Source organism: Panthera pardus, unplaced genomic scaffold, assembly GCF_024362965.1.
Source record: "Panthera pardus isolate Hobbes unplaced genomic scaffold, ASM2436296v1 HiC_scaffold_2, whole genome shotgun sequence".
In the NCBI taxonomy this organism is placed as follows: domain Eukaryota; kingdom Metazoa; phylum Chordata; class Mammalia; order Carnivora; family Felidae; genus Panthera; species Panthera pardus.
This window is the reverse complement of record NW_026526765.1, coordinates 47,630,772-47,654,699: the sequence shown is the minus strand read 5'-3', so window position 1 is coordinate 47,654,699 and position 23,928 is coordinate 47,630,772. Positions and strand designations below refer to the sequence as shown.

General features: G+C 41.6%; 1 protein-coding gene across 1 annotated transcript in view; it reads right to left on the bottom strand.

Annotated features, from left to right (window-relative positions):
* The window catches only part of SGCD (sarcoglycan delta), a 939,939-nt gene that overhangs the window by 697,022 nt on the left and 218,989 nt on the right, over positions 1–23,928 (bottom strand). The gene's annotated exons all lie outside the window — the stretch shown is intronic.

Sequence of the window (23,928 nt, the reverse complement as noted above, 5' to 3'; positions counted from 1 at the left end):
TGCCCCCCTAATTTCTCTAGATGGTTCAGGACACTTTCTCATTTCAGTCTTGCCACACTCAACTGAAGCATAACCCACTGCTTTCTGCTAAAATTGTATTTCCTGCTCTTCCCCCTACTACCTCCAAAGGCTTCCTATGATGCGAGCTTGCAGGGCTCCTTCGAGGTACAGTCGTTGTAAAGAAACCAGTAGAGTTTCTAGTAGTATCTAGTAGAGGGCACTGAGAGTCCTGACTATGATTCAGTTTAGTGGAAGGACAGGAAGAGTTATGTCAGGGCCATCTGAATGCCAAAGCCTACATATACCCTAGATTAGCAAAAACATGAGGGCTCTGGAGGGAATGACTCACGTACATTTCCAAAGGTAAATACACTTTCTAGGTTCTCACAGACGCTGACAGAATGATTTACCCAAGCTCCATAGGCATAGTGGGTTTATAGTCAGTAAATATCATGATTAAAAAAATAATCTCTTAGACAGATTTTGGGTTAAAGTGTGACTCTACCCTCTGATTGCTATGTCACCAGATACAGATCATATATCTCTGAGAGCCTCAGTTTTCTTATCTATAACGTAGGGATTCTAATAGTCCCTAACTCATTAGATGTCGCAATGATAAAAATGCAATAAAGCATCTGACACATAGTAACCATGTAAAAATAGTTGTAGTTATTATTATTGATTAGAAAGTTTTCAGGGGGCGCCTGGGTGGCTCAGTTGGTTGAGCGTCCAACTTCAGCTCAGGTCATGATCTCACGGTTAGTCGGTTTGAGCCCTGCATCGGGCTCTGCACTGACAGCTCAGAGCCTGGAGCCTGCTTCGGATTCTGTGTCTCCCTCTCTCTGCCCATCCCCCACTTGCACTCTCTGTCTCTTGAAAATAAATAAATGTTAAAAAATTTAAAAAAAGAAAGTATTCAGACCATAAGTATTTGCTTATCCCCTTTTCTATCAATCTGTTAAACTGCATGTTTTTCTTCATAAGAAATACATACTTACCAATGTATGTGCAGAAAACCTCTACCATACCAAATGCCATTGTTTCCATGTATTAAAAAAAGAAAACAACTTACTCTTCTCATTGAAAACCTGTACTTTTCCAAAAAGGCTGGGATTAAAGGTTTTAAAAAATGATTCTGCAATAGACCTAAAAACACCCAAACAAAACACCGACATTTGGTTTAATAAATGCCGTACTTGCCTACTTTAGGAAGGAACTGATAACTCTTAGTTTTCATTTCTAGCCAATGGAGATTAAAGCTTGCCAGGGGACAGCAGGTGAGCAACATATAGGATGGCTGATTGGATTTTTAATCTTCACTAGTCTTCAGCAACCCATATCCAGCAATGTCTATTTGTCGGCTACCATGTTAAATTGCCAGCCAATTAAAGGCCAAAGGGAGCAACTGTTACCTGGCTATTTATAGTGAGAGTCACACTTTATTTTCAGGGAAACATTTTAAATTATTTCCCATAAAAAGTATACAAATTAAAGCTGCCGCTGAATTAAAATAAGAAACGTAAATACTCATCAGCTGTGGAAGATCATTTTTAAAGACTAATTGAGATGTAATTGCTCAAAAATTAAAATAAAATATACAGAATAATAAAATAGAAAATGAAGATAAATTTTAAAGCAAATAAAGGGGAGCATATTTATCTGTGTCTTTAAGCAAGGCAAAATTCTCCAAATATTAGCTAGTTACCAACAGAAGCAGGAGGAAGCCAAAGCAAGCAAAAGGAAAACTGGGTTGTTATTTGATGATCCTGACACATGAATAGAACGTCAGAAATTTCAGATCGGGAAACTGATGGAAAGAAGTGTATTACCAATAATCCTGGATGCATTTCTTACTTCCCTTTTCTCCAAAGCCATTGTTAGCCCTCGTCGTATTTCTCCCATCATCACATATTCAAAACGCTTGAGTTCTCCCACGCGAGATGTGGAGTTCCAGGGTAGACTTAAGAACAGGGGCCCCAGACCCAGAGCAGAAGTGGAAAACTACTACTACTCCTTATGTGTGTCAGTTTCAGCCTTTGGGGAGAGAAACTGGAGCTTCCTTGGGGAGACTGCGATTCTGCCCTGTAGGGAAGCTCTTATGTGAGCCCATTTAGATAAGTAGATATACTGTTCTTGCAGAAGTCTTGCTATTCTTGCAGAAGTCTTAAATCTGGGGAGCAACCCAAGCACAGGTGCCCCTAAGATGTCAGGTTTTCAGCCTAGTGAAAGAAAACGGGTTCATCTTTGTCAGAAATGGGTTCATCTTCCTTAGGGCTCTCCCCTTCTGGCCACATTTAATTTTCTTCTATGAATTTTCACCAGACTACCTTGAAAATTATTGTTTGGGGTGAGGTAGGGGATATGTGTAGGCTTTTACTATTTTTGTCAGAGGATTTTCTCAGAGGAGATCATGAAGCTGGAGCCTGACAGGAGAAAGACACAGGTCTGAACTCTCTTCACCGCATGCTGGGAAGTGCCTAGCCTTGGTGCCTGGCCAGGGTCAAGACTCTTGGTGTCCTACCCCTGACATAAGCAAGAACTCAGAAGTGAGTAAATGTTCTGTCAGCTCCTGTGAGGGCCTCCCCTGGGCCTTGACAGACCAGGTCAAGAGAGTGGCCGGGGCTGGGATCCCCTCAAGGAAATGGATGTTAGCACTATTGGTTGTGGAAGCAACAAAGGGGAATTGGAAAGAAAAGAGGAGAGAGAAGGAGGCAGGGAGAGAGAGGGAGGGGATAGGAGGGAGGGGGTAAGGGAGAGAAAAGAAGGAAGAAGGAGAAGAAAAAGGAGAAGGGAAGGTAGAGGTGGGAGGGGTGGAGAGGGTAGGGGAAGAGAAAACCAGATCATATATTATGCCCTGGGAAACTCTACCACAAAATCATTGCTTCTGATCCACAATTGCTGACTTTTGTTTGTTTTCTACTATAATGGGTTTCTCTCTCTCTCTCTAATCCTGGGGTTAGGGCAAGGACTTGGGCGTCAAATGTCAGTTTGAAAGTGTAGATGGGAGCCTTCTGAAACTGACTACTGTACGACCTTGATGTGATCTGTTCATCTAAGTTTCAGTTTCCTCAAATGAAAAACAAACAAAAAAAAAGATAATAAATCCATTTTCCTTGGAGCTGTTAGGAGAGTTAGGCAAGTCAATATATACCATGCTAAGCGTCCTGTCTGACACATAGCTAGTACGTGGTGCTAATTAGGAAATATCTCTATGACAAGAATGCTATTTAACACCTTCCAACCGTATTTTAAAAAATATCTCCGAAAACACTGATCGCATATGGAAAATGTTATTCATCAGTTCCTTAAATTCTAGCACCCGAAAGTTACTCTAAGGGCAGCCCCACAAAATCTTCTCAAAAACCAAAACAAGGAAACAAAATATAAGTCTCTGTACACCGTAAAGGCGGACTGTCTCAAGACAATACAGAACATCCAGACAAAGAGGAGCATTCCACCAAGGGAAGTACGTCCCGGATCCCCCCTGTATAAGGTGCATGACATCTGGAACACACCAAGCAAGGCCACTGGCACGCTCTCCAGGCGGAACTTGGAATTAAAACTTGGAGAAACCCCAGGGCAGGAGCTGAGAATAAGGATGAAAGACACAGCGCTGGCTCAGGGCACCTGGAGAAGGTCCTGGCTCATAAATGTAAGCGAGATAAACGAATGAACGAAGGGATGAGAAGAAAAACTACAGGTGACTGAGAGAGGCTGATGAATGTGCTAAGCTATGTCCCATTAAACTGAGAAATGAGGCCAGGGACCCATAAATGACCTCACCGTAGCTAAGTGGTACAATACGACGTCCAGCGTTTGCAGCAAACTTGTAGTTTGGCCGACCTCGAATTACACTCACTGGAGTTCTGTTGTGGAAGATAAAGGGCAGAGAGAAGGAAGAGTGAAGGATTTGGTCTTGGGGAATATACTCCCAAACTATGGGGGCCCTGAGGACAAGCAAGGTCCTGGCATAGGACTGTGTGAAGAGTTTTGTTTGGCATTAGGATGAGAGACCTCCTCCTTCTCAACACGGCATTTATGTATGGAAATAGCCCTTTCTGCTTATGAGTGCTTTCTTAGCCACAGGCACAGGGGTCCTCTGGGTGTGGTTTCCTTTCAACCTCACAGCAATCCCTGGGGCAGATATGATCTCCATCTCACAGAGGAAGACATCTGGGCTTAGACTTGCTAAGTGCACAGTATTTCTAGTAGATGGTTGGAGCGGGACTCAAATGGTGCTCTCAAGATATATGTTTTTAACTATTTTTATTATTGTCACCATGCTTATACACATTCCTCGATATTCACTGTCTGCCTATGTTAAGTGCGGTAAGTAACAGCATTTCCTTATGAGTGGAAGACGCGGGTCTTACTCCTAGGGGAACACAAACTCTGGCTGGGAATCAGATACAAGAAGTGGACGGCAGAAGGGAGCAATGGTGAGGCGTGGAATGTCTGAGTTTCTGCCTGGGTTTATTCCCTGACTCTGCCTTTCCCCAGCTGTGGGACCTTGGGCATTTCATTCCTTTAAGGCCTCAGTCATTCCATCTGTAAAATGGGGATGGCAATAATAACAATACCTAGCTCCTTTTGTTTTGTGAGGATTAGTTTAGCTCATACATGTATAATACATGGACCAGGAAGTAGCCACCCAGGATAAGCAGCCATTGGATGTTAGCTTTTGTGCCAAGTGTTTAAAGACTGCTTCTATCCACGCTGTTCACTGCAGCCCTCACCACAATCCTGTGAGGCAGGTAGGAGCCTAGCGATGTCACTATCCTGGCAAACTCATGCCCCACTCTTAGAGGACTCTCATAACGTCTCTGCTCAAGCCCTTGGTACCTCTCAGCTATTGACCTCCATTACTACTTTACCAGGAAAAGTGAAGTCATCAGAAAAGAACTTCTACAAGTTCCCAGTATTGAATTTACCTACCTCCACTCATCTGTGCCCGTTCTTGCCTTCCGCATTGGCACGGATGAAGTGTTCGTGTGCCCATCTGTGGTAGGCAGAATACTGGCCTCATCCCACACCAGGCCCTGTGAATATGTTGTATTACGTGACAAAGGGGAGCTAAACGAGCAGATGGAGTTAAGGTTATCATTGAGCTGATCTTACAACAGGGAGATGATTCTTGATTACCTGGGCAGAGCCAGTGTAATCACAAGGGTCCTTAAAAATAGGAAATGGGGAGGCAGAAGAGACAGGTGGGAGTGATCTGATGGCAGAAGGACTGGCCCCACGGTCACCGTCCTTGAAGATGAAAGAAGAGGGCCACCACGAAGGAAGGAGGGCAGTCATCAAAGCTGGAAAACAGAAGGAACTGGATTCTCCCCTGGAGCACCCAGAAAGGAACACAGCACTGCTGACACCTCAATTTTGGCCCATGGAATCCCGTTCCAGACATCTGACCTCCAGAAACGTAGTCCTGCCTTGAGGCAAGGGAACCCAGCTTTATAACCTCATATGAACTAATCCTTACATGCAGGCTGCCCCAGGAAGGCAGCGTGACCTTGGAGAAGGCAGCACTCCTAGGTCAAGGGCATTTTCCAGAGGATTCAGTGGAGTAGCCAGAAGCTTTGGGGATGAGTCCCTCGGCACAGCACATCACAGCATCCACTACAGGCACCTCCCACCATCCTTTCCTCTACCTGAAATGCTGCCCTCCAGATACATGTAAGCTCCTATATTCAACCCTTTCAGACTTTATCAGATATCACTGCTGAGTGATGCCTTTCTTGACCACCTTACTCAAAACGCATCACCTTTCCACTCCAAAGTTCTCCATCCCCTTCCTGATCTGTTTTCCCCAGAGCACTCATCTGATGCACTTCAATAGTTTATTATTTTTATATTTATAATCTCCTTCCTTACATTAGGTTGAAATCTCCAAGGGCAAGGACTCTTGCCTGTATTATTCACTGTTTTATGCCCAGCCCTCAGAATAGTACCTGGCCTCTGGAAAAAACTCAATAAATATTTGTTGAATGAATGGAGGAGAGCTAGGAGATCACACAGGATGAGAGACACTGAGTACTTGCCCAAGGTCACAAATAAGTGTGAAAAACTAGCAAGATTCTGGACATCAATCAGAGTTTTTCGACTCTATGCCTAGTGCTCTAAAATTTTGCTGAACAACAAGACATCCTCCCTGATCTCTCTTCGTATATTGTGAAGAACAAAATCAAAGATGTAGAATTGATCAGGATGGCCTGGTAGATTTCTGAATAAAGAGTGAAATCACTGGGGAGAGGGAAACAACACTGGGGTATAATCAATAATGAGTAACCACATTTTGACTCAAAACATACCATTTAATCCATTTTAAAATGTGATCATCACAGAACATTATTCATGCAACAAAAGTGCTGAGTATCAGTTATTTTTATTTAATTTTTTAAATTAATTTTTGAGGAAGAGACAGCGTGAATGGGGGAGAGGCAGCAACAGAAAGAGGGGGAGAGAGAATCCCAAGCAGACTCCAAGCTGTCAGCACAGAGCCCGATGCGGGGCTCAAACTCATGAAACCATGAGATCATGACCTGAGCCAAAACCAATAGGCAGGTACTTAACCGCCTGAGCCATCCAGGTGCCCCTGAGTAATCAGTTATATATCCGGTACTGAGCCGAGCTCTGGAGATACAGTTGATGAAATAAAGTAGACATGTCTGTCACCTCCTGGACTTCTGACAGCCTTGTCCTATAATATATACCTAGGCAAGAAGATCTGTGTGTATCAAATGGAAGAACGCTATTGATTGGAAATCAAACTTCCTCTTAAGATTTGATATCTAGTGGAGGGAAAAAAATAAACATTGCACAGCTCGTGTTCTACATGGTATCTCAAGTAATGGAGAGAACTAGTATTTTGGCAAAAGTAAAAAGTCAGTGACTATCTTGATAAAATGTTAATTTCCCAGAAGTGACTTGAATTATAAAAACTAGAAAATGTTTTTCCTTCTTATGTTCACTGTGGCCTTTACCCAGACCTTCCCTAGCAAGAGAGGAACAACTAACATAAGTTTTTAAAGCTATTCGGCAAATTACTTAGTCAAGCCCCTCCATTTCATCCCACGGATGCCACTTAACCTCCAGGTTTCAGCAAGGCTGTGCTAGCGACACAGCAGCTCTTCTCCAAAGCCCGCATGGACCAAGAAGCAGGGAGAATAAGTGAACAGGGTTCAATTGCAGCTCCCCAAATATTTGTCCAAGTCCTAAGCCTTGGCACCTGTGAATGTGACCTAATTTGGAAGAGGGGTCTTTACAGATGTAATTAAGTGGAAAATCTCAAGGTGAGATCATCCTGGATTAATGAGATGGACCCTGACTCCAGTGACAAACGTCCTTATAAAAAGAAGAAAAGACACGATGTATCTTCTGAGGCTGAGGACTCCCTGAGGAGAAGCACAGAAACACACAGAGAAAGCCAACTGAAGACAGAGGCTGAGACGGAGTTTACGGTGCCACAGCCAAGGAATGTTTGGAAGCCACGTAAGCTAAAAGAGGCAAGGGAGGACAGCCATGCAGACACCTTACTTCTTGATTTCTGGCCTCTAGAACTATGGAAGAATAAATTTCTGGGTTTTTTTTTAATGCTTTTAATGTTTATTTATTTTTGAGAGAGAGAAAAATAGAGCACAAGTGTGGGAGGGGCAGAAAGAGAGGGAGGAACATAATCCAAAGTAGGCTCCACACTCTGAGCTGTCAGCACACAGCCTAATGCGGGGCTTGATCTCATGAATCATGAGATCATGACCTGAGCTGAAATCAGGAGTCGGATGCCCAACCGACTGAGCCACCCAGGCACCCCTAAATTTCTTGTTTTAAACAATCCAGTTTGTCATAATTTATTATGGCAGCCTTAGGAAACAAATACAGTAAATATTCCAGGGATCAAGAAAAAGGAAGCTCATTATCTTCTGTGCAAGCTCAAGATACAGGCTGCCATCACCTGTCAGAGGAGAATCTCCATGTAGAGTTTTGATTTCTTTTCCTCAGAGTTGATTAAATCCTTTTTTTTTAACTCAGTGTTCCATTGGTCATAGAGGTTCCTAACTTCAAAAATAACCTAGTGTTAAACAAGCCAGATGCCAAGTCAATAAAATCACCTCTTGCAAGCTGGTAATATCTGTGATAGATTTACAAGAAGCAGCAAGAAGGGTCTAAATCATGAACACAAACACTTCAGCCTATAGCACGCCCACCCTAGATGAACCAGAGGGAATGCCAAGGCCGTGGAAGGCAGAAGACGTAAGGAAAGAATAGCAAGGAGGCAATTTCAGTGGGATACTGAAAACAACATTATTAATTTTTAAAGTGGAAATGCAATTATTTCAATGTTTGCCTTCTCCAGTATTACAAGTAATACTGATTCCTTCTCTTTTGAATTATGTTGGTGCTCACCATCAACTTAACACATTTTATACTTAATTCCCTATAGTTTTACACCTGCCAGTTAATTGTTACACAACTGTCTTTATAACTCACCCTGTGAGCTGTTTTAGTCTAGAGACTATCTCCTATTTTCCTTTCTTATATCCCCAGTTTCTTTTCAGGGCTGAGTAAAAAGAGGAGATAATTAAGAGATAGCTATTAATTGATTTTTAACTTTATTTTCCTAGTCATAAGCTTCCACCCCAATATTATAACTATTCTTCCTAATGAATGTTGAAGCATTGCTATGTCAGTGTATCAGTAGATCTAAAAAATACATATATATAGGTAGCATGTTCATATACGTGTGTCTACACAGCAGATACCCCAACACACACATGCTAACATGAAGCAGAAGCATTTGACCCCAAAGCAGTTCTGATAACAACTATCATCATATCTGAGAGTTCTAGTAATATGTTAGGTAATTATTTTTCACAAAGGAGAACAAGAAAGATGAAAATATCTTCAATATAACAGACAATGGAGTGTTTGCACAGATAATATTAGAACCAAAATATTCAAGTGTCCCAATCTGAAATATTACACATTGCACTGTGTATAATTAGTTATAAGCCAACCCTGGCTTCAGAATACTTCAAAAAATTTTAAGAAAATTCATAATAATAATGTTAATTTAGTGGTTATTCTGGTTCAGCCATAGTTCTAAATGCCTTATGTTCATTGAACTCACTTATTTATTAAATCATCAAATATTTATGGAGTTTGTGATGGTTAATTTTATGTCAACTTGACTGAGCCAAGGGAAACTTAGAAATTTAGTCAAACAAAATCCATGTCTCAGAGGCTTTACAATCTATCACTGAATCTGAAAGGAGAACCGTAATATAGCCCTACTAACAGTTTTTTTTATCCCTGTTTTACAAATAGGACACAAAGAATTGCCTTAACGCCAGACCTGGGTCAGTAACCAAGTGGATTCCAGTTGCTATCACATTAACCTAGTACATCTTAGCAAGGTCCATTTTAATCTCTGATTTTATTGATTCATGTCTCCTCGGTTTAGCAAACACATGCTGTGTGGATACACATCTGCATGTGCGTGTGCCATATAAGTACACTTCCTTCTGCAAGTTCAGTCAAATGTGGTGTTACAAGGTAGGTAGGAAGCAAAAGTGGGCCTTTTCTTCAGGAGTTAAAGTTTAAGAAGCAATAAACTTCAACCAAAAAACAGTCTAAAATTACTGATGAGCCAGAGATACTTTCAAACACTCTTTGAAATAATGCTTTGTTATCTTTCACAGACAGAAGAGTCGGGCGGGATGTCCATAGTCCATATGGTAGAGAAGTATGAAGGTTTGGCCGTCAGCAGTCACAGTTTTAGGTCTCAGTTTGACCAGACTTGTGAAACTGGCCTATCTGCTTACCCCAATGGTGCCTCCATTTCTGACCTGCAAAGTGGGGATAAAAAGAATATTTGCTGGGGCGCCTGGGTGGCTCAGTAGGTTAAGCGTCCGACTTCAGTTCAGGTCACGATCTCGCGGTCCGTGAGTTCGAGCCCCGCGTCGGGCTCTGGGCTGATGGCTCAGAGCCTGGAGCCTGCTTCGGATTATGTGCCTCCCTCTCTCTCTGCCCCTCCCCCATTCATGCTCTGTCTCTCTCTGTCTCAAAAATAAATAAACGTTAAAAAAAAAAAAAAGAATATTTGCCTCCAAAGGCACTAGCAATCTGGTGAAGTAACAGATAGAAAGTTCTGGGCACAATACCTAGACCAGACAAAGCCCTCACTAGGTATTAGGTAAAAATGATGAACAGAGATAATGCGGCTAAACTCAGGCATCAATTTAAGGCATATGTGCAAAATTAATATTAAGCCTGGCAGACAGGAAAAACATGAATTACTTGTACCTTTCGCCTTGAAAGATGAAAACACAGCACCCATTTTGTGAATCCACAGTACAAGATGACTTGGTCACCTGGGTATCAGGGTGGGAGCACAGATATTCAGCAAATGAACACTTACTAGGTGTCCAGTCTGTATCAGGCACGTCACAGACAACACAGCTCAATCAGCACACCTCATTCTCATAGCCACAATGTGCAGCTGATGTTTGTCTGAATAGCTTCTGTGATCCAGGCCCGTGTTTGGTGCCACATGTCAGTGATGAGTAAAATTAGGAGCTCCTGGTCTTATAGAATTTCTAGTCAGTAACTAATCGGTAACGACCAATTGGATGAAATGCTTATCTGGGCAAGCTTTGTCGGTCAAGAGCCGGAGAGTGAATATTTTAGGTTTTGGAGGCAGTGGTCTCTGATGCAATATTCTACTTTGCCACTGTAACACAAGGAAGCTCCAGACAATATGTAAACAAAAAGCATGCCTGCATTCCAATAAAGCTTTACTTGCAAAAACAGGAGACCGGCAGGCTGCAGTTTGAAGATCCCTGGGTAGTGGAAGAAGCAAGTAACTCACAGCCTTGGGGAATTAAGAAGAGCTTCACTAAAACCGGGAGGGGGGAGGGGTTGCTAAGTGAGCAGTGCTTTGAAGAAACAAGGCTCCCTAGAAAGTCAGAAGGGAAAAGAGAAAAGGTACCTCCTGGCAGTGGGAATGACAGGGCAAAGTCATGGAAGCGTTAAAGGACACGGCTTGTTCCAGAAGAGTGAGGTACCATGAGAACTGGGAGAATGGGGTCAGAGAAAAATGAGCAGAGATTTAGAAAAAGCCTTTCTGCACATAGCTCTGTGGTGGTTCGAAGCCAAGTTCATATTATCTTTCGGTATTTCTAAAGGTCGAGCTGCGTTTCCCCTCCCAAAGCTAAATGATAACATGATGCAGTTCAAAAGCTGGTCATATCAAATTGCCATCTAATCATTTAATTAAAGCCCCATGCTGGCACCAGCCATCCTCAGGGCCCATTTTTCATTTGGGCACATTTCATTACACTTTTCAAAGCAAATTTGCCTTTTCAAAGGCGAAAAATGCAAATGACTAGGTTTGAAAGGAAATGCATAACACTCTGCATAATGACAGGGATTTTCTTGGAAAGCAGTGATGCACAGACAGAGCTATCTTTAGGGGCTGAGGGTGGCTTATCAGCCCTATAGGAACTCTACATGATACTTCATTACAGCACCAGGATGCAAACGGAAGTGAAAATACCAAATAGCAGAAAGCAAACAGCCATCCCCGTTTCCTTTTTCAGCATCACTGAAACCACATTTTGAACCAGGATGCATCCTCTGGACCGGCAAGACCAAGGCAGGCATTGATAAATGGAGGACATTTACAGTGTGGCCAAGAAAATGATGAAAAGCTAGGAGGGACTGACCTGTTCAAAGATAGGAATAGGAACACCTAAAGGCCGATTAACATAAAGCATTCACAGGCAAATTAAAGTATGTTAAAAAAAAAAAATATTCTCAGGAATCAGAAAACACCCCCCGTTGAGACAGCATAATGTATGTTGGGGGTGTGCCCAGTAAGAGAATGAAAGTGACCTTAATGGAAATCAGCATCTTCCTCCTAGGGTCCACAGAAACTCTCAGAAGCACTGCATTCCCAGTCACGTGGGTCTTTCACCTTGGAAGAACAAGGCGCAGCACACATTTTATGAATCTACAGACCCCAAAGTGAAAAGCAATAATAGTCCAAATGGGAGAGAGTGGTACATACTAAAAGAGTTAGTTCACTCTTTACCATCAGGGAGAGAAGAAAAGCTTAACTTCAGGATTTCGGGGAAAGCATTTCACCCTGTGAAAGCACCACCAACAGCATGCTGAGGTTTAGGGTCTCCACAAAGTTCAAGGTTGCAGACGCTTTTAGATCTGCGGCCAGAGTGCGTGTGGATCTCTCAACCAAGAGCTTCTGACCAGGGAAGTTCACTAGTTCTGGAACCAGAGCTGGTTAGCTCAGCAAAGGCGTCACTCTACAATAGGCTAACGTCCTCATTCTATTCCTCATACAGGAAGGACGCTCATCCTTAGCCAGGCTGCCTGCAGACCTAGGCAGATGGAACACTACCCCAAATGTGGCATTCAGTTCAGAGTACCATCCCACCTCACAGACAAGGGGAAAAACTAGAGCACAGTAGGATGTTTTGATATAGCCTGCCTCACATGGTTTTTTTTTCCATTTAATTTCAATTATAATGAAATACAATATACCTACACAAAAGTGCACACATCATGATCACCATGAATATACCTGTGTAGCAAACAACTAGGGAAAAAAAAAATCATATAATTACTTTAGCACCAGAAGTTACCCTCATACCCTCTTTAAGGATGACCACTGCCCTGACTTCGAACAAATAAGGTAGTTTTGCACGGCTTGTATTCTTGCACAAATGGAATCATATAGTATAGCCTATTATGTCTGGATTCTTTGGGCCCAAATTAAGTTTGTGAGATTTATGCATATCATTTAGTCTAACTGTAGCCGGATCTTCCTTGTCGCTGAATAGATTACCATTATGTGAATATACCACAATGTATTCATCTATTCTACTACTGGTGGTAGCTTGGGTTATTTCCCGCTTTGGGCTTTCAAAAATAGTGCTTGCCATGCCTTTTGGTGAGCGTGGCAGATTTTGATTTGCCACTTTGATGTGGGAAAAAACATGGTGGCATGGCATTTTGACAGGGCAATGTCAAATTTGTCCTGTTAAAATGCGACATCCCCTTCTTTTGTTTAGGCTAATGTATGAAGGAGACATTCCTGGTTTACATGGTCCATCCTCAAGTCCGTCCCTGTCCCCCACGATCCTGTCTAGTTCAAGGGGCTGAGACTGAGGAGAAATACACAGAAATGAACACTTAAGAAGCCTGGCAGATCACATACAATATTAAATCACCCACCTAAAAGAGAGAACAAAATATGCTTTCAAAACCACGTAAGGATTCCTTAAAGAAGAAATTTTAGGTAAGAGGGTTTCCTGCCTCCGGCACAAGAATCAATAATTACAACAGACTCTGACAATTTGAAGAGTATCATGTGCTAGCAGTTGTTAAAAGAGAGAGAATATATACAACTCCCTATAATTCAAGCCCTCAGACAGGAAAGGCTATAGAAATAGAGAGGAAAAAAAGATAAATTCTGCCTGCCAGGAGCAGGCTCAGGGAGACAGAAGGGTGAAAGGCTTTGGGGCAGGGAGATGCAGTGAGCATTTGTCAGGGCTTCTTAGCAATGATTCTCCCTTTCTTTCTGAATCACATCCCAAATTTCTCATCTAGTGATTACAGTGGTACTTAACCAATCGCTGGCTTTAAGGGTGGACACAGACTGACTTAATCCAACCAGGATATCTCATGTTTGTAGCCTAGTTACTGGTTCAGAGATGTGTTTAATCCACTTCCAAACCAATCCACAGAATTCCTTCTCTTGGTCACAGACATTAGCCTGAGGCCAGTAGGACACATGACCTAGTAAGATAATTCAATCACTGTGACGTGCAGTCTTTTTGGTGAAGGTTAAAGCACAGACTCCTATACTACTCCATTCTGGCCTAAGTGGTGTGAAATAGAAGCTTTGGAGAGAAAAGTTGGATATGGCAGGAGGGGCATGAATCATGTTCTGATAATATCGTTTTTGTCTCAGACGGAACTGTAAGTGATGTAAGACGAATTTCCAGATGTGTCTTACACAGGTTAATAGACCCTCTTTTTGTTATTTTTTAAGTTTATTCACTTATTTTGAGAGAGAGAGAGACAGAGAGACAGAGAGGGAGAGAGGGAGGGAAGGAGGAGAGAGAGCATAAATGGGGGACAGGCAGAGAGGGAGGGTGAGAGAGAATCCCAAGCAGGCTCCACATTGTCAGTGCAGAGCCAGACATGGGGCTCAACCCCATGAACCATGAGATCATGACCTGAGCTGAAATCAAGTCGCACATTTAACCTACTGAGCCACCTCAGGCACCCTGTGGATCCTCTTTTTAAAAATCCAATTTGAGTTTGGTTTTTGACTTGCTTGCAACCTAAACTTCCACAAAGTGAAATAAGCAAGGGCTGATCTGGACGTGGAAAGGATAAGAGGCATTCGACAGGTAGAGCTGGCATGAAATCGTGTTCCAAGAGTAAGCACAGTAGGATGAAGGCAGTAAAGGAGGATCTGTGGGCAAACCCAAGTCAAGAAAGGCACCACAGCAAGGTGGGAGACTGTATTTTGCGTTGGATTAAGACAGATCAGACGTCAGCAAAAATTGTTGTGTTTGTAAATATTTTCAGTTTTGCAGGCCAGATGACTTGTGTCACAACTACTCAGCTCTGCCACTGTGGTATGAAACCAGCCACAGTCAATACGTAAACAAATGAGCACATTCCAGTGAAGCTTCATTGATGGACACTAGACTTGAATTTCACATAACTGCCACATGCCACGAGGTACTGCCCTCATTTTGGTTTCTTCAATCATTTGAAAGTGCAGAATCATCCTTAGCTCATGGGCCATAATTTGTGGACCCCTGAGGTAGAGAGAACACAAAACTTCTATATTCATATTCTTCTTCGACCATATGTTAGGTACCTAACACTGGACAAATTACTTAATCTCTCTAAGCCTGTAACTTCATTGAAACGATAGGGACCATTATAGGTCATAACCCATAAATTTGTTCCAAGAATAAAATAATCTAATGCATACAGAAATGCTTAGCAATGGGGTGCCTGGGTAAGCTCAGTTGGTTAAGCGAATGACACTTGATATGGGCTCAGGTCATGATCTCAGGGTTCATGGGATCGAGATCCCCACATTGGGCTTCATGTGCTGACAGCAAGTAGCCTGCTTGGGATTCTCTCTCTCCATCTCTCTCTCCCCCTCCCTGATTCATGTCCCCTCTCTCTCAAAATAAATAAATAAACATTTTTTTTAAAAAGGAATCCTTAGCAAATTGTCAGAAGGACAGATGAGAAAGTAAGGACCTATTTAAGGTAACTCATAAGGTGCATTTCTAGTTTAGGGAATGCAGATGTTTATTAGCATGTTGCTTTTCATTTCAGTGCAATATTCAGTGTGTGTGTGTGTGTGTGTGTGTGTGTGTGTGTGTGTGTGTGTGTGTTTTGTTTGTTTATTTAGTTATTTTGAGAGACAGACAGAAAGAGAGAGAGAGAGAACAGGAGAGGGGCAGAGAGAGGGAGAAAGAGAGAGAGAATCCCAAGCAGGCTCTGCACTGACAATACAAGCCTGACACAGGGCTCAAATTCAGGAACCGTAAGATCATGACCTGAGCCGAAACCAAGTCAGACGCTTAACCAACTAAGCCACCCAGGAGCCTCTGCGCTCACTGTTTTTTAAAAAAAGAGGTCATAATTTTTTGTGTGTGTGTGAGAAGAGGGTACCCTGCTTCCAGTCCTACGTCATGCATTTCTTTAGAAAAAAATTCTTTCGCAGAGACTCAGCTGAGCTAATAAAAATTTTAAAACCCACGGTCACTTCTGGTTTGAACTGCATTCGTCAGTTTAGATAATTTATTCATTGACTAATTAGTTCAGCCAAATCTTAGAGACTATGTCTCTTTCTATGAGCCCAGATGGTACCCCATCACACAGATGATGGGGAATAAGACCCCATACTCTGTTTGTCAGACACCCCACTGGGTAACTGATAACCAAAAAATGGTTCAGTAAAGATTTGCATTTAAGGTCTCTTAAGGTCCTCTGATTCTCTCCAGCACACACTAAAGATCCTAACCCCGTTTAAGATCATTAGCAAATCCCAATCTTCATAAATATCACAGGGGAGCTAATGAGACGACTTAGAGAAGGTTTGCGGCTCATTGTATAAGAGGGCACCAAGCCAGTTTGATTTCTCTGGTCCAGGCTACAGGGAAACCAATGACAGTTTGCTTTTGCTTGAGGGGTGCAAACAAAAAACAGTGTAATTTGGTTGAATAAATTTGTTAAGGCAAAAGACTGGGATCCATATTAATAGCAATGCACCTACAATTGAAGGTGTATATTTTTCTCAAACTCTTGCCTCTCAGGCAGGCAGTCACCAGGTAAGCAGCATGTCTTTATTGAGTATGCATGTCAGGAACTGCACTAGAACTTGCAATGTATTGTCTTAGGAAATCTTTACAATTACCCTATGAGGTAGGTCCCATTTTCCCAGCTTTACAGGTAATAAAGGTCAGGCTCAGAAAGATCATGCTCTCGCTCAAGTTCCTAGAGCTGGGGAGCCTGTACTCTCCTCTCCATCTCTCCTGCATATCTCTTTGCCCACTCTTGGGGTCGCAGTGAACAACAGCACTGTGTTCCAAACCAACAGGTGCCAGCGGGGGGTAGTAGGCAGTCAGTTAAAAATTGGTCCTTCCTGCTCTCTTCCACCTCTATGTCTCACATGCTATTCTTTAACTTAATCTTGATTGCATTAATTTTCCAAAGTACCTCTGTAAGTAGTTTCTCTCCCTCTGGGAGCTGAATACTCTTATACCCATTTTACAGATGAAGAAAGTAAGCCTGGGGGAGGTAAAGTAACTTGCTCAAAGTCCCAAAGTAGTGGACGAATGAGCTCTATTGCTACCTAGATCTGGGTCCAAAGATCACAGTATTTCTAAGATTCTAAGACTTTGAGGAAAGTCATAAAGGTTCCCTCTGTATCCCCATTCTTTTTTTTAATGTTTATTTATTTATTCTGAGAGAGGGAGAGAGAGAATCCCAAGCAGGTTCCACACTGTCATCACAGAGCCCAATGCGGGACTCAGTCCCATGAACTGTGAAATCATGACCTGAGCCGAAATCAGGAATCAGACACTTAATTGACTAAACTACCCAGGTGCCCGTGTATCCCCATTCTTATATAGAAAGTTCCATCTTCTTGGAAACAACTATATAAAAATAAATACACATTATAAATCATTTCCGAGATCCTTAAAAATGTATGCCTATGTAAACTATATATATATAGTTTAGGGGTTTATGCTAATATTAAGCTAATAATCTGAGCCTCAGTTTCTTCATCTGCTAAATGTGGCTAACAATACCAATACTACTAGGTTGTTAGAAGGATTAAATAAGGAAATAATTAAACCATCAGTACTCTAATGGCTATTAAAAAGAAGCCTGTCTATCTTTCCATCTGTGTCCACCCACTCCCCACACATCTACCTCTCCTTCTCACTATCCATCCATCGCATATGTTTGCTGACAGAATGAAAAGGCAATGGTGTGGAAAGCTGGTTTCCTGGCCCACCTCCATTACCAGATCTACTGCTCTAGTCATCTCTGCCAGGCTCTGTGGCCCCCATCCATAAAATGAAGGGTTTTGCTGGATCATCCCTAAAATGCCCAATATTCTCAGACTCCATACAAGTTCATCATTGCCCTAGTACTCCATCACCCTAGGTTACCACTACCTTCAGTTTCCCAGAGCACCAGGCAAGGGGCAAAATCATGTGCAGTTCTGTCCTCATGATTCAGCTGGTTTGGGTGACCACATATTCCAAAGAAAGCTATAATTAGGGGTGCCTGGGTGGCTCAGTCGGTTAAGCAGCTGACTTTGGCTCCGGTCATGATCTCACAGTCCATGAGTTCAAGTCCCATGTCAGGCTCTGTGCTGACAGCCCAGAGCCTGGAGCCTGCTTCCGATTCTGCCTCTCTCTGCCCCTCCCCTGCACATGCTCTGTCTCTCTCTCAAAAATAAATAAGCATTAAAATTTTTTTTTGTAAATTTTAAAAAGCTGTAACTAGTCTGGGCAGTGGCTGATGATTTCACTGTGGTTATATAAACAGTAACTTTCAAGCCACCAAGGCTGTATTGTCTGGATATTAAAACGTGCTCTGTTTAAGCTAGAAGTATCAAGCTCTATTTAAATCTCTAGAAAGATTGAAAAAGAAGAAATCAGGGAGGGCATAACCCTATTAGTACTAAAATAATGTTGTATTTTTTAAGGTTTCAAAATACTATTAGGAAAAGAGCTTTCATATTTATCAAAAGTCTAACTACTTGGCAAACATTTGATTAAACTCTCTCAGCAAGAAAAATACAATAGAAACATCAGAGACTTGGAAGCTGGCTACACCTGGCTTCAAATCCCAGCTCTGCCCTAAGTCACTGGATGATTTTGGGTCATTAATCTAATCTTTAGTATCTTGATATCCTCAATTAGAACACGAGTATAATGAGAACTAACTTACAAGATGATTATGATGATGAATGAAATAAAATATGCAAAGCATCTAACAGTGCCTATGACTCACAGTACCTCAAAGTCAACATACCCTAAACAGAAATAAGAATTGTTTTCTTCTACAAACCAGCGGTTTGCATTCCAGTGTTTTCTGCCTCAGTGGACATCAGCAGTCACTCAGATGCACCAACCAAAAGCCTTAGATTTCCTCATCACCCTCCTACTGCTTATAACATCCCCCTTCTCATCTGCTTACCTCTTCAATTTCTCGAATGCAGCCCCCTTCGATCCATTTCCACTGTCACTCTTCATGCTCCCACCCTGTCGATCTGAACTGTATTATCCCACCTGAACTGGCCTCTTCACATCTGTCTCTGTCTCCCCTCCAGTTGACTCTCCACAAAACATCCAAAATGATCTTTTAAAAAGCAAATCCCCACATGTCCCTCCTTGCCATTCAGCCCTCTGGGTTCCCTCATACACCTAGGATGTGACCAAATTTCTCACTGTGATCTTCAAGGCTCTGCCTGAGCTGGCCCCTGGCCATGTCTTCAGCTCCATCTTAACTCACCATCCACCTTGTCCTCTGGGTTTTGGTAACACTGGCCTTTCTTGTATGCCTGGAGGGTTCCTGGTGCTCTCCAGCCACACGATTGGTACTGATGCTTGAATACTCCCCTTACCAGCATGTATATATACCTCTATTCTTTTTTTTTATGTTTATTTCTTTTTAAGAGAGAGAGAGAAAGAGCACAAGGTGGAAAGGAGCAGAGAGAGAGAGGGAGACATAGAATCCAAAGCAGGCTCCAGACTCTGAGCTGTCAGCACAGAGCCTGGTGTGGGGCTTGAACTCACAAACTGGGAGATTATGACCGGAGCCAAAGTCAGATTCTTAACCGACTGAGCAACCCAGGGGCCCCCATATACCTCTACTCCTAAGGGAAGTCACTCCTGACACCTGAGGTTGAGTCAGCCCTCTGCACATGCTTTCATGGCTTCTCAGGCTTTTCCTTACAACCTACAATCACTTGCACTTAAACACTGGTGTGATGCTTTGCTTGCACAGGCCTCGCACTAAAATTTATAAATTCAGTGGGCAGATGGGATCATTTCTGTTCTTACTGTCGTTTTTCTGGTAACTAGTATAGAGCGAGGCCCAGAGTAGGTGTTCAATAAATATTTGTTTAATTCTTTTTTTTTTTTTTTTTAAACTAGGATTCACACCCAGCAGGGAGCCCAGTGCAAGGCTTGAGCTCACCACCTTGAGATCAAGACCTGAGCTGGGATCAAGAGTAAGACACTTGGGGAACCTGGGCGGGTCAGTTGGTTAAGTGCCTGACTCTTCATTTTAGCTCAGGTCATGATCTCACAGTTCATGAGTTTGAGCCCCATATCGGGCTGTGTGATGGCAGTATGGAGCCTGCTTGGGATTCCCTCTCCCTCTCTCTCTGCCCCTCCCCTTCTTTCTCTCTCTCACAGTAAACAAATAAACTTAAAAAAAAAGTCAGACACTTAAATGAATGAGGGGCACCAGATACCGCTCAATAAATATTTTTGAATCAGTGATGATTCTCTCCCTTTCTTTTCTTCCTTTCCCTGATGTCCTTCCCTCTCAACCTTCTACAAATATTTACTAAATATTCACAATATGCCAGTTACTCCATTGCTTGCTCTTAACATTCTTTTCCAAGCTCTGAATATTTCCAGTAACATGTACCTCATTACTCCCCCAAATCTTCTTGTGGGGACAGTTCTGATAGCTCTTTTTCAAAACAAGAACTTTATAAAATTTATCTCTATGCAGCTTCTATTCATTTGTACATGTGGCTTAAGTTTTGCACTCAAAATCAGAATAAAACCATTGATGTTTACAAAACTCTTGGTATGTGTTTGCTACCTCGGGCTACCACCAATATGGTGAGATTCATCCTCCGCTTCGTGGTTCCTACATCTTCAATAGCATGACCAAAGGCAGACAAAAGGAAATCTATTTAAAAAATTACCCTGATGTCATAAATGTATGTTAACTATCAGCCTGCAAAGACAGAAAATAGGAGAGGCAAATATAACTGAAACTTAGGGACAAATTTACAAATCTACAATCATAGATTCATCATACTCTTGTAATTTTTGGTTAGACTATCCATCTTTGCCACTAAAACATGAGTTTCTTGAGGGTAAGTTTATATCTTCATAGTGTATGTCTTGGCCTAGCACTTAGTACAGAATGCCCTCAATACAAAGTTGTTGAACAAATGCAACAATGATGGCTATTACAGTAGCTTTCTTTTTTCAAGTTGAACAACGAAAACCTGTGTTTTATTCTGGACTCTAACTTTTGATGTCATGTGGGCAAATGAGGTAATCAGTATCTTGAGATAGAATAATATCTAAAATAGATTGTTTCTTTTTAAGTTATAAAACAGTACACATAGTGTGATTCCATTTGAGAATGGGGAAAAAACACATATGTGCCCAGAGATAGATGCACAGCATATGCCTACACATTGTCTGATATCCACAAACCCTTAACAGGTAGGTGTTTGTAGGAATTGATTTGCCTAAGTGGGGCACACAAACACATTTACTTTTCATTTCATACCAAACTGTACGGTTTTGGATTTGTCTGGATTTTGATTTGGTTTTACCTTAATTTACAATAAGTATATATTACTTCTGTGATTAAAAGAAACAACTTACAGAGTTATTATGGAGAGCAAAGTGATCAGGCTGATAAAGGGTCTGGATACCATGGGAAAGGAATAACCACAAAGAAATGGAGACATTCGGCCTAGAGAAGGCCAAGGCAGAACACAATAACTGCCTTCAAACTCTTGGAGGGCTGTCGGTATGCAGGAAGCAGCCGAGTGCCCTCTGCAGGGAAGAATGAGGATCACTGAATGAACAGAAGGCTCAAGATGCAAATGTCAGCCAACTGCAGTGAGGAAAAGTTCTTTCCCACCTTTGAGCTATTCAACAGAAAAATGAGCTGCTTTGAGGTAGCCAGTTTGACATCAGAGAAACAGAGATCTCTGCAAAAGAGAGTCTGTGAATAAATTTCAGGGGTCAGTGAATCCCTAACAGTAAGTTCAAAACGGTGTGCGTGTAGACATTTTTCAGAGGAGCAGTTCCGTAACTTGCTTCAACTTCCTGTAAGATTCAGTGGCCCCAAAATAAAGAAGCACTCGCAGGGACAGGATAACTACGTATCATTCCAGAGAGCAAGGGGATTCATGTACTCTTGAAAAATCTTCATCATCTCATCTATAGCAAATATGAAAAATTAGAAAAAAAAAAAGTACAGTTCCAGAGTTTCTTGGTTCTCCCTCTATACAAATTATGTAACGTTCAAAATTACATATGACAGTTTATTGAAGGCAAGGACTATGTCTCACATAGGGCTCTTTTTCCTCTATAGCAAACACAGCTTCTTGTACGAAGTAGGTGCTTAGTAAATGTTGAATAAATACACGAAGCAATATAGGAGCACATTTCTATGAGAGAATTTTCCCTTTTGACTGCTTGATGTAGTAATTACATCAGTAGGGCAGAATTCCATATAGGAATCGGTAGTGGTGGAATGATCATAACGACAGTAATGATAACTAAAATGTTATTAAGCATGTACTATGTGTCAAGCACTTCATTAAGCTTTTTATTTGTAATAGCATGAATAATTCTCACAGCAACTATTTAAGGAAAATGAGGCTTAGATGAATTAAATGATTTACCAAGGTTATATATCTAGGAAGCGATTCACATCAAGGCAGATCAACTACAGCATGTGAGCTCTTCACTTCTATGGAAAATTCTACTGAGAGTCTAATAATAATACCTGGATGTTGGTGTCACCTCTGTCACAGCTGTGTGAAAAATTTAGGCAAGGTACTTCTCTACCCTTTATTTTTCACATTTGTCATGTGACAACAGTATACTAAGAAAAATCTGGGAGACGGCATAGCATGATACAGAGCATGGGCTGTGTTTATTCATTATTAGCACATTTTACTCTACACACTTGATAATAATTATAATATTTGCTTTGAAATCTGCCAGTTCTAACAGCTGGGTCACCTTGGGGTTACCTCTGTTTATTGCCTTGAGTATGTCTACATTTTTTTCTATTTCCTCACATTTATATCCAGTAATTTGGGATAGTATCCTGGATATTGTGCATGACAGTTTGTGCTGGCTTCTATTATGTTCCTCTGAATAGGTGTGTTTATAGTTGGTGCCATCTGCTTATTTTAGCAGACATTCAGCTGGACTTAGAGTCCAAATTCTGCCTGTGTTATGGCATCAGCTGAATCCTGTTTGATTCTTGTAGCTTTCACACTTGCATAGCTCAGGGATCATCTAGTGATTTGGGCAGAGCTTATTACAAGGCTTCCCCTTGGGGTGCTCTCCCTTCTAGATTCTCTTCTTCACTTTCCAGCTTCTCAAGTAGCCTCAAATTCTTTCTTCCAATTCCTCATACCAATAAGACTACAGGTTTTAGCTCACACAGCAGTAAGAAACCATTAAGTAAAAGTCATAAAAACAGGACACTCACCCAGTGCCATTCTCTTCTTCCAAGTGTCAACTCCCAGCCCATTTCTGCCTTCTTCAGGTCACTCTCCATTGTGTCCACAAAGTTTATACACTTTGAGGTCTGGCAGACTCGAGTCACTGCCCTGACTTTCCCTTAGAGCGTTCTAACCATGGTGCTGATAATGGATTATGAGTGACTTCTCAGCACTTACAGCCATTTATCTCCACCACAGTTTAGCCCAATATACAGCATTTTCATTTTCTAAGTGTGCCATACCATGGAAAAGATTTAAAAACACCATCTTAAACAAAGCTACTCTACCTTTTACCTCTTTACAGCCTGACTTTTTCCCATCAAATAGGGATAATAATGATATCTACCCGAAATAGTAGTATTTTAAGGATTAAATAAGATAATGTAGGTAATGGTAGGTAATATGTGAGATAATGAATATACAGGCATTCATAAAAACTTGATATGATACTAATATTGTTTATTTTTAAATTATTAATAACTACTAATGCCAATGTAACTCTAACTTTGGTGATTTAAATAATATCACTGATTATTAATGGTACTCTAACTGTAATAGGAGTATGCCACCCCAAATTACATGAGACTATTCATAGTCTCTATTCATGAGACTATTCATGAGTCTCTTCCTCCACCTTGTAAGGAAAATGTGTCTGCTTATTAGGTTCCTGGTTCCTGTATCTGGCTCCTAATGAACTGATAAAGATAAAATCAGTAAGAATGAGAGCTAATTTTCCAACACTACCTTATTTTCTAGAGCATTGCTATATCAGGTACTGTTCTAAGCACTTTATACATAGAAACTTGTTTATTCCTCAAATCAGTATCATGATACTGCCATTATTACCA